The sequence below is a fragment of the Triticum aestivum genome, chromosome 5A (assembly GCF_018294505.1).
Source record: "Triticum aestivum cultivar Chinese Spring chromosome 5A, IWGSC CS RefSeq v2.1, whole genome shotgun sequence".
Lineage (NCBI taxonomy): Eukaryota > Viridiplantae > Streptophyta > Magnoliopsida > Poales > Poaceae > Triticum > Triticum aestivum.
In genome coordinates, this window is record NC_057806.1 from 614,436,111 (window position 1) to 614,447,362 (window position 11,252).

The following is an 11,252-nucleotide window of genomic DNA, read 5'->3' on the forward strand; positions in this document are numbered from 1 at the left end:
TTCATTGGGTGTGTAACCATATAAGGTTTCATTCATGTAAACAGAACAAAAATTTATTCTCTTACTTAAATGAATAACCGTATTACAGTAAACATGATCAAATCATATTCATGCTTCAACGCAAACACCAAATAACACTTATTCAGGTTCAACACTAATCCCGAAAGTATAGGGAGTGTGCGACGATGATCATATCAATCTTGGAACTACTTCCAACACTTATCGTCACTTTTCCTTCAACTAGTCTCTGTTTATTCTGTAACTCCTGTTTCGTTTTACTAATCTTAGCAACCGAACAAGTATCAAATACTCAGGGGATACTATAAACACTAGTAAGGCACACATCAATAATCTGTATATCAAATATACCCTTGTTCACTTTGCCATCCTTCTTATCCACCATATATTCAGGGCATTTCCGCTTCCAGTGACCATTACCTTTGCAGTGTAAACACTCAGTTTCAGGCTATGGTCCAGCTTTGGGCTTCTTCGCAGGAGTGACAACTTGCTTGTCTTTCCACTTGAAGTTCCCTTTCTTTCCCTTTGCCCTTTTCTTGAAACTAGTGGTCTTGTCAATCATCAATACTTGATGCTCTTTCTTGATTTCTACCTTCGTCGATTTCAACATCACGAAGAGGTCGGGAATTGATTTCGTCATCCCTTACATACTATAGTTCATCACGAAGTTCTAGTAACTTAGTGATGGTGACTAGAGAATTCTGTCAATCACTATCTTATCTGGAAGATTAACTCCCACTTCATTCAAGCGATTGAAGTACCCAGACAATCTGAGCACATGCTCACTAGTTGAGCGATTCTCCTCCATCTTTTAGCTATAGAACTTGTTGGAGACTTCATATCTCTCAACTCGGGTATTTGCTTGAAATATTAACTTCAACTCCTGGAACATCTCATATGCTCCATGACGTTCAAAACGTCCTTGAAGGCCCGATTCTAAGCCATTAATCATGGTGCACTAAACTATCAAGTAGTCATCATATTGAGCTAGCCAAACGTTCATAACGTCTGCATCTGCTCCTGCAATAGGTCCGTCACCTAGCGGTGCATCAAGGACATAATTCTTCTGTGCAGCAATGAGGATAAACCTCAGATCACGGATCCAATCCGCATCATCGCTACTAACATTTTTCAACACAATTTTCTCTAGGAACATATAAACATATGAAAGCAACAACGCGAGCTATTGATCTGCAAAATACTACCAGGACTAAGTTCATGATAAATTAAAGTTCAATTAATCATATTACTTAAGAACTCCCACTTAGATAGACATCCCTCTAATCCTCTAAGTGATCACGTGATCCAAATCAACTAAACCATGTCCGATCATCATGTGAGATGGAGTAGTTTCATCGGTAAACATCATTATGTTGATCATATCTACTATATGATTCACGCTCGACCTTTCGGTCTCCGTGTTCCAAGGCCATATCTGTATATGCTTGGCTCGTCAAGTATAACCTGAGTATTCCGCGTGCGCAACTATTTTGCACCCGTTGTATTTGAACGTAGAGCCTATCACACCCGATCATCACGTGGTGTCTTAGCACGAAGAACTTTCGCAACGGTGCATACTCAGGGAGAACACTTCTTGATAATTTAGTGAGAGATCATCTTATAATGCTACCGTCAATCAAAGCAAGATAAGATGCATAAAAAGATAAACATCACATGCAATCAATATAAGTGATATGATATGGCCATCATCATCTTGTGCTTGTGATCTCCATCTCCGAAGCACCTTCATGATCACCATCGTCACCGGCGCGACACCTTGATCTCCATCGCAGCATCGTTGTCGTCTCGCCAATCTTATGCTTCCACGACTATCGCTACCGCTTAGTGATAAAGTAAAGCATTACATCGCGATTGCATTGCATACAATAAAGCGACAACCATATGGCTCCTGCCAGTTGCCGATAACTCGGTTACAAAACATGATCATCTCATACAATAAAATTCAGCATCATGTCTTGACCATATCACATCACAACATGCCCTGCAAAAACAAGTTAGACGTCCTCTACTTTGTGGTTGCATGTTTTACGTGGCTGCTAGGGCTTAAGTAAGAACCAATCTCACCTACGCATCAAAACCACAACGATAGTTTGTCAAATAGACTCCGTTTTAACCTTCGCAAGGACCGGGCGTAGCCACACTCGGTTCAACTAAAGTTGGAGAGACAGTCGCCCGCAAGCCATCTATGTGCAAAGCACGTAGAGGGAACCGGTCTCGCGTAAGCGTATGCGTAAGGTTGGTCCGGGTCGTCTCGTCCAACAATACCGCTGAACCAAAGTATGACATGCTGGTAGGCAGTATGACTTGTATCGTCCACAACTCACTTGTGTTCTACTCGTGCATATAACATCAACATAAATAACCTAGGCTCGGATGCCACTGTTGGGTTTCGTAGTAATTTAAAAAAATTTCCTACGCACACGCAAGATCATGTGATGCATAGCAACGAGGGGGAGAGTATTGTCTACGTACCCAACGCAGACCGACTGCGGAAGCAATGACAGGACGTAGAGGAAGTAGTTGTACGTCTTCACGATCCAACCGATCAAGCACCGAAACTACGGCACCTCCGAGTTCGAGCACACGTTCAGCTCGATGACGATCCCCGGACTCCGATCCAGCAAAGTGTCGGGGAAGAGTTCCGTCAGCACGACGGCGTGGTGACGATCTTGATGTACTACAGCAGCAGGGCTTCGCCTAAACTCTGCTACAGTATTATCGAGGTATATGGTGGCAGGGGGCACCGCACACGGCTAAGGAATAGATCACGTGGATCAACTTGTGTGTCTATGGGGTGCCTCCTGCACCTCTATATAAAGGATGGAGGAGGAGGAGGCCGGCCAAGGCAAAGGTGCGGCCAGGATAGGGAGTCCTACTAGGACTCCAAGTCCTAGTAGGAGTCCACCAAGAGGGGAGGAAGGGAGAAGGAATAGGAGGAGAAGGAGAGGTGGCCGGCCCCCTTTTCCCTAGTCCAATTCGGACCAAAGGGGAGGGGGGGCGCAGCAGCCTTTTTCCTCTTCCCACTAAAGCCCATCAAGGCCCATTACTTCTCCCGTAACTACCCGGTACTCCGAAAAATACCCGAATCACTCGGAACCTTTCCGATGTCCGAATATAGTCGTCCAATATATCGATCTTTACGTCTCGACCATTTCAAGACTCCTCGTCATGTCCCCGATCTCATCCGGGACTCCGAACTCCTTCGGTACATCAAAACTCATAAACGCATAATATAACTGTCATCAAAACCTTAAGCGTGCGGACCCTACGGGTTCGAGAACAATGTAGACATGACCGAGACATGTCTCCGGTCAATAACCAATAGCGGGACCTGGATGCCCATATTGGCTCCTACATATTCTACGAAGATCTTTATCGGTCAGACCGCATAACAACATACGTTGTTCCCTTTGTCATCGGTATGTTACTTGCCCGAGATTCGATCGTCGGTATCCAATACCTAGTTCAATCTCGTTACCGGCAAGTTTCTTTACTCGTTCCGTAATACATCATCTCGCAACTAACTCATTAGTTGCAATGCTTGCAAGGCTTATGTGACGTGCATTACCGAGAGGGCCCAGAGATACCTCTCCGACAATCGGAGTGACAAATCCTAATCTCGAAATACGCCAACCCAACATCTACCTTTGGAGACACCTGTAATGCTCCTTTATAATCACCCAGTTATGTTGTGACGTTTGGTAGCACCCAAAGTGTTCCTCCGGCAAACGGGAGTTGCATAATCTCATAGTCATAGGAACATGTATAAGTCATGAAGAAAGCAATAGCAATATACTAAACGATCGTGTGCTAAGCTAATGGAATGGGTCATGTCAATCAGATCATTCAACTAATGATGTGACCTCGTTAATCAAATAACAACTCATTGTTCATGGTTAGGAAACATAACCATCTTTGATTAACGAGCTAGTCAAGTAGAGGCATACTAGTGACACTATGTTTGTCTATGTATTCACACATGTATTGTGTTTCCAGTTAATACAATTCTAGCATGAATAATAAACATTTATCATGAAATAAGGAAATAAATAATAACTTTATTATTGCCTCTAGGGCATATTTCCTTCATTGAATGCCCATGGATACTGCCATCCGGAGACCATGTAAAAGGGCCTCATATTCGGCTGTGTTGTTGGAGTCCGTGTACATAATCTGGAGTACGTATTGAACTGTGTCTCCTGTGGGGGACGTCAAAACGACGCCAGCCCCCAGTCCGGCCAACATCTTGGAGCCGTCAAAATGCATGATCCAATTTGAATATGTGTCGTACTCTTTAGGGAGGTCGGCCTCCGTCCATTCTGCGACGAAGTCGGCCAAGACTTGCGACTTGATGGCTCGTCGTGGCTTATAAGTTACGTCGAACGGGAGGAGCTCAATGGCCCATTTTGCAATCCGGCCCGTTGTGTCATGGTTGTTTATAATATCGTTGAGTGGTACTTCCGAGGCTACTATTATTGAACACTCTAGAAAGTAGTGTCGTAGCTTCCGGGATGCCATGAATACCGCGTACGTGATCTTTTGATAATGCGGGTACCGTGATTTGCAAGGAGTGAGGACAGTGGACACATAATAGACCGGCTTTTGAAGGGGGAATCTGTGTCCGCCCGTTTCTCGTTCGACGACGAGCACTGCGCTTACAACCTGATGTGTTGCTGCAATGTATAATAGCATTGGTTCGCCAATATTTGGCGCGGCCAGGACTGGGTTTGTTGCAAGTATGGCTTTCATCTCCTCGAGTCCGGCCATGGCTGCATCCGTCCATTCAAAGTGTTCGGTGCGCCGAAGGAGGCGGTAAAGGGGTAGGGCCTTTTCTCCCAAGCGGGAGATAAAGCGGCTTAGAGCCGCCACGCATCCGGTTAATTTTTGTATTTGTTTGAGGTCCTTTGGGATATCCAGTTGTGACAGAGCTCGGATCTTGGCCGGATTTGCTTTGATTCCTCTACCGGATACAATGAAGCCCAAGAGCTTTCCGGCTGGAACGCCGAAAATGCATTTTTCCGAGTTGAGCTTGATGTCGTATGTTCGGAAGTTATCAAATGTGAGCCTCAAGTCGTCTACTAGAGATTCGACATGTCTTGTTTTGACGACCACATCATCTACATATTCCTCCACTGTTTTGCCGATCTGGCTTGCCAGACATGTCTGAATCATGCGTTGATATGTTGCGCCGGCGTTTTTGAGCCCGAAGGGCATTGTGTTGAAGTAGAATGGGCCGTATGGTGTGATAAATGCCGTTGCGGATTGGTCAGATTCTTCCATCTTGATTTGATGGTAGCCGGAATATGCATCGAGGAAACACAACGAATCATGTCCTGCGGTAGCGTCGATAATTTGATCGATGCGGGGGAGGGGGAAGGGATCCTTTGGGCAAGCCTTGTTAAGGTCTTTAAAATCAACGCATAGGCGCCAGGATTTGTCCTTCTTTGGTACCGTCACCAGGTTTGCTAGTCAGTTCGGATGTTTTATATCTCTGATGAATCCGGCCTCCAATAGCTTTGCTAGCTCTTCTCCCATAGACTGTCTCTTAGGTTCGGAAAAACGTCGAAGAGCCTGTTTGACAGGTTTGAATCCTGTTTGGATATTTAAGCTATGCTCGGCCAGCCTGCGTGGGATTCCTGGCATGTCTGAAGGGTGCCAGGCGAAAATGTCCCAGTTTTCTCGTAGGAACTCTTGCAGTGCGGCGTCTACATCAGGGTTTAACTGTGCCCCAATGGAAGCTGTTTTATTTGGGTCCGTTGGATGGACTTGGAATTTGACTATTTCATCCACCGGTTTAAAGGAGGTGGACTTGGATCTTTTGTCGAGTACCACATCGTCCCTATTCACCATAGAGCGCAGCGCAGTCAGTTCCTCAGCCGCTAGGGCTTCGGATAGTGCCTCGAGGGCCAGTGCGGCTGTCTTGTTTTCGGTGCAGAGTGCTATGTCCGGATCACTAGCGAGAGTGATGATCCCGTTAGGCCCGGGCATTTTGAGCTTCATGTACCCGTAATGGGGTATTGCTTGGAAGATTGTGAACGCTTCCTGCCCTAACAGAGCGTGATAACCGCTGCTGAACGGAGCCACATGGAATGTGATCTCTTCGGACCTGTAATTGTCCGGCGTGCCGAACACCACATCTAGTGTGATTTTTCCTGTGCAACGCGCTTCCCAACTGGGGATTATTCCTCGAAAGGTTGTGCTGCTTCGCTCAATGCGGTTCCAGTCTATTTCCATTTTTTGAAGGGTTTCCTCGTAAATGAGGTTCAATCCGCTGCCGCCGTCCATGAGTACCTTGGTAATACGAAAGTCATCCACTATTGGGCTGAGGACCAATGTGGCTGGTGCTCGGGCTGTTCGGAATTTAGGTTCATCACTGGCGTTAAAGGTAATTGTCGTGTCACTCCATGGGTTTATTGTTGCTACTTGGTAGACTTCGGCAAGGCTGCGGAGTGTCCTTTTTCGCATATTATTTGATGCGAAAGTCTCGAAGACTGTTAATACCGTATGGGTGTCTCTAGGGTGGCTTTCTGTGGCCTCCGGAATTAGGAGGTTTTCGCCAATTTTGGCCACCTGCCGGAGTATCCAACATGCTCTAAGGTTGTGAGTTGGTGTGGCGTCCTCTGTACTGTGAATTTTACAGGGTCCGTTAAGCCATCCTTCCAATACGGTTCCATGCCCTATAGAGGGTTTTTGCTTTTTGGTATTTGACCTGGGTGTCTGGTTATGCTGCACCCTTTTATTTCGGACTTGGTTTGTATTTAAGGCCGGATTGTCCCAAAATTTTATTTTGGTTTTCCAGGCGCTTTCCATCGCACAATACTTTTGTACAATGGATGCCAAGTCAGCGAAGCGTGTGATATCATGGCGGCTTATGGCGTTGAGTATTCCCTTGTCCGTGCAATTATTGCAGAAGATTAAGATTGCGTCTTCCTCTCGGCAGTCCCTTAGCCTATTCTTAACCAGGAGGAATCTAGCCCAGTAATGATGTACTGTTTCGTCGGGCTCTTGCCTGATTTTGGATAGATCGCTTATGTTGGGGTGGGTGGGTGGAGTTAAATCTGAAGCCTCACCCCGTCTGAGGCTCAGAGGCCGAGGAATTTCTGAACTCGAAAATTTGGATCCCTGGGTGTTGTCCAACGAATCCAGCCCGTACTCTAAGTTCAGGTCTTGAGTGATATCCTCCCCTCCATGGGTATCCGGCTTGGAGGGATCAGGAATCCGGATGTAGCGAGTCCTTAAGATAGACGAAGGGTCGCCGCATTGTCCCTCTACCACGGCAACGTGGTGGGTGACTTGGGGAGAGTTAATCTCTCTCAGATCGGTTTTAGGCCCGATCTGGTCGTAATCCATAGCGACTCCCAGGGCGGCGAAGCGATCCAATAGCTCGTTTATGGAGGAAAGCTCCATTGGATCTAACTGCTCTGCGAGTTCCGAACTGACATGAAGATTGTTTTTGATGGCTCGAGAGGTCATCGTCGGCGCAGAAGCCAAACAGGCAGTCATAAGAAAACCACCTAGCCGGAGGGTTTGGCCGACAGCCAAAGCTCCCTTAGCAATGGTGCCGTCTTTGAAGACGGGGCGAGGCATCCTTCCTGATGGCGACGATACAGAGGAACTCTCAATGAAAGCACCAATGTCGGTGTCAAAACCGGTGGATCTCGGGTAGGGGGTCCCGAACTGTGCGTCTAGGTCGGATGGTAACAGGAGGCAAGGGACACGAACTTTTACCCAGGTTCGGGCCCTCTCGATGGAGGTAAAACCCTACGTCCTGCTTGATTAATATTGATGATATGGGTAGTACAAGAGTAGATCTACCACGAGATTAGAGAGGCTAAACCCTAGAAGCTAGCCTATGGTATGATTGTTGATGTGTATGTTGTCCTATGGGCTAAAACCCCCCGGTTTATATAGACACCGGATAGGGTTAGGGTTACATAGAGTCGGTTACAATGGTAGGAGATCTGAACATCCGTATCGCCAAGCTTGTCTTCCACGCCAAGGAAAGTCCCTTCCGGACACGGGACGGAGTCTTCAATCTTGTATCTTCATAGTCCAGGAGTCCGGCTGAAGGTATAGTTCAGCTATCCGAACACCCCCTAATCCAGGACTCCCTCAGCAACCGCGTCTCGAAATGTGGAGCGGCAGGCAAAAAATGGTTCAAAATTATGACCGGATGGACGTGATGTCATGTTGTAAAAGTTGTCAGCAGATTGGACTCATGTATTATTATATTCTCTGTACGGATGTGTGTGGTGTATGTTACAGGTCCGGACACGATCAATTCATCCGAAGACTATTTTGGAGTTCGGAAGGAGGAACCCGCCTTGCAATGCCGAAGACAGCACTACGCATCGAACATATCGTCATTAAAGCCAGGTTCAGGGGCTACTGAGGGAGTCCTGGACTATGGGGTCCTCAGGCGTCCGGCCTGTTAGCCATGGGCCGGACTGATGGGCTGTGAAGATACAAAGACCGAAGACTGTACCCGTGTCCGGATAGGACTCTCCTTGGCATGGAAGGCAAGCTTGGCATCGAATATGTAGATTCCTTTCTTTGTACCCGACCTTATGTAACCCTAGATCCTCCTGGTGTCTATATAAACCGGAGGACTTAATCCGAATAGGGGAGACTCATTATCATAGCCATACACGCTAGACCTCTAGGGTTTAGCCATTACGATCTCGAGGTAGATCAACTCTTGCAACGCTCATATTCATCAATATCAATCAAGCAGGACGTAGGGTATTACCTTCATAGAGAGGGCTCGAACCTGGGTAAAACATCGTGTCCTTTGTCTCCTGTTACCATCGACCTTAGACGCACAGTTCGGGACCCCCTACCCGAGATCCGCCGGTTTTGACACCGACACAGGGTGCATCAGTCCCTCAGCAAGATGAAGATGGAGAAGCAGAAGGTGATGGTGCATGAGAATTTGAGAGGAGAGATGTTGCGCGATATTCAAATCTGTCAAAAGAGGATCAACTTCGAGACAGAACTACTCGCGGAGATAATCATTCTGGAGGCGATGGAAGAGGAGAAATCCCGGATGCCGCAACCCTGGAAGCAGAAGCCTGCCAAAATCTTCCAATGGGCAGTGTCAGAATAAAAATCTTCGGACCCAGTGCAGAATCACCGTTGGGCATGTGTTCTCAGGAAACTCAACTGCCCACCGTCAGTGAATGTGGATCAGTTGCCTCAACAGTTAGCGAGCTTGGGCTAGAGGATGGAGATAGCACAATTGCGCCCAGCATAGAGGAACCGGATCTGCTGTTTGGGGAAGTGGTAGAAGAAGATAAGAGCAATCAAACAAAATTGCAGCCCATGACTGCTGGTGCCAGAAGTAGATTTTTGACTGGTTGTAAGGCTGTTGGATTGCTAAATTCGGGACACGAGCTGCATTTCCAAACTGAAGATCAGGTGTGTTTCTGGCAGATGCTTGGTGCAGTCTCGCCGTACCACTTAGAGCATAGCTGCTGCCATGGATCCAATCCTCTCTCTGGCAGAATTGAACCGCGCCATAGAGAGCAAGCTCTGATTGCCGGTTACAGAGAGAGGCTAAGGAGAGAGCTGAGGATTCCATGTCGAGGGTGAGACAATCTGTGGAAGCTCATGACGAGGATTCTGGTGGCTGCAACGGAAGAAGAATTCCAGATGCAGCTGAATGGAAGAAGCAGAACAGCAGAGGAGGTGATCTCCTGGGTGCTCGCCATGAGAAAAGTGACGAATCTGTATCAGAGGGCTTGGTGGATAGCATTCTGGGAGATCGAACCTAGGGTGCCTCAACTGTGAGGATTACCAATTCCCCAGGAGAGAAGCTTGCTGGAGATGGTTTGATGAGGCCACCAAACCCCCTGCAACTCGTGTTCAGTGGCTGTAATGGATTCAGTTTCGTTCAAAAGCATAAACAAGGCCAAAGTGAAAAAGGAGAAAACAATGGAGCCCGTGTGGGGGGTGACAGCACTCACCTAACCCAGCTTCGGGTCCCTTCCGGAAGCAGGGGAGTGGTTGATACTAGGGTTTTCCCGGAGCTACAAACCCCCCCCCCATCCAGCGTGACCCCAATTCTCCCCCAGCCGCCGCCACCACACTACTAGAAAGCACCATGGATACTGGTCGTGGGAGAGGAAGAGGGAAGAATAGACCAGGGCGTGGGTATGGAGATCACCATAATCAGAAGCAGTAGTGCAGCAAGATCCACCACCGCAAATCTATTAGGTACTACCCCCTTTGGCTTTGGCTTTGGATTTCCAGGGCAAGCTCCACCCTGGGGCTTCAACGGGCAATTACATGGTGGGTTCCCCCCGTAGCAGCCATGGCAAGGAATGCCTCCCCCATGCTTCCCACAGTAGCCTCTGCCATAGCAAGGAGGGGAACAAGGGGAATTCTGTCAGTAACAATAGACAAGGATCGGGGAACTCTGTAATTGTTGGGCAGGGTAATCCTAAGAGCATGGGCAAGCAGAGCAAGAAGAGGTAGGAGAACAGATTTGTGGCTTCAGACAACACTAATACCTTGATGTCCTATGCAAAAGGGGTCTGTGGTAATTGTGGAGAGCCAGGACATGAGAAAGGCAAGTGCACCAAAACCAGGACTTCTTCATATGCAAGATGGTCACCCATCAGAAGGAGAACTGCCCAGTGAAGAAAAAAACCACTTGGCTGCTAGATACTTTAGGAGTGCTGCCACAGGTCTTGGATTTTACCATGTTGACATGTCTGACATAAACTTGCTAAGAATGTGGGTATTGTGTTCATAGAGGATGGAGATATCAGCAAAGATGACCTAGCAAAGGAATTCTCTGAAATCTACAAGACTAATTGGCCATGGCAGATAAATGCCCTTGACAATTGGACAATGCTGGTAAAATTTCCACCTGAAATACCAGTAGAATCAGTAGCTGAATATCCATGTTTTGGTCTCCCCGGAAGTAATGTCACTGTAGAGATCACAGCAACTGCCTCTCAGCAAGTGGTCTGGATGAAGATTAGGAAAATCAATCCAAAATGGTGTGAACGGGCCATTCTAGACCAAATCACATCAGTTTTTGGCACCTTGGTTGATGTGGACTGGCAATATAATTTCAACAGCTTCTTTGAGGTGATTAGAGTCAGGCTCTCCTGTAGAGATGCCAGCAAGATCCCTATGGAAAGAACTTTTGGCATCAATGGAAAATTCTATAAGCTGCTGTTTGAGGTTGAGCCTTTAACACAAGT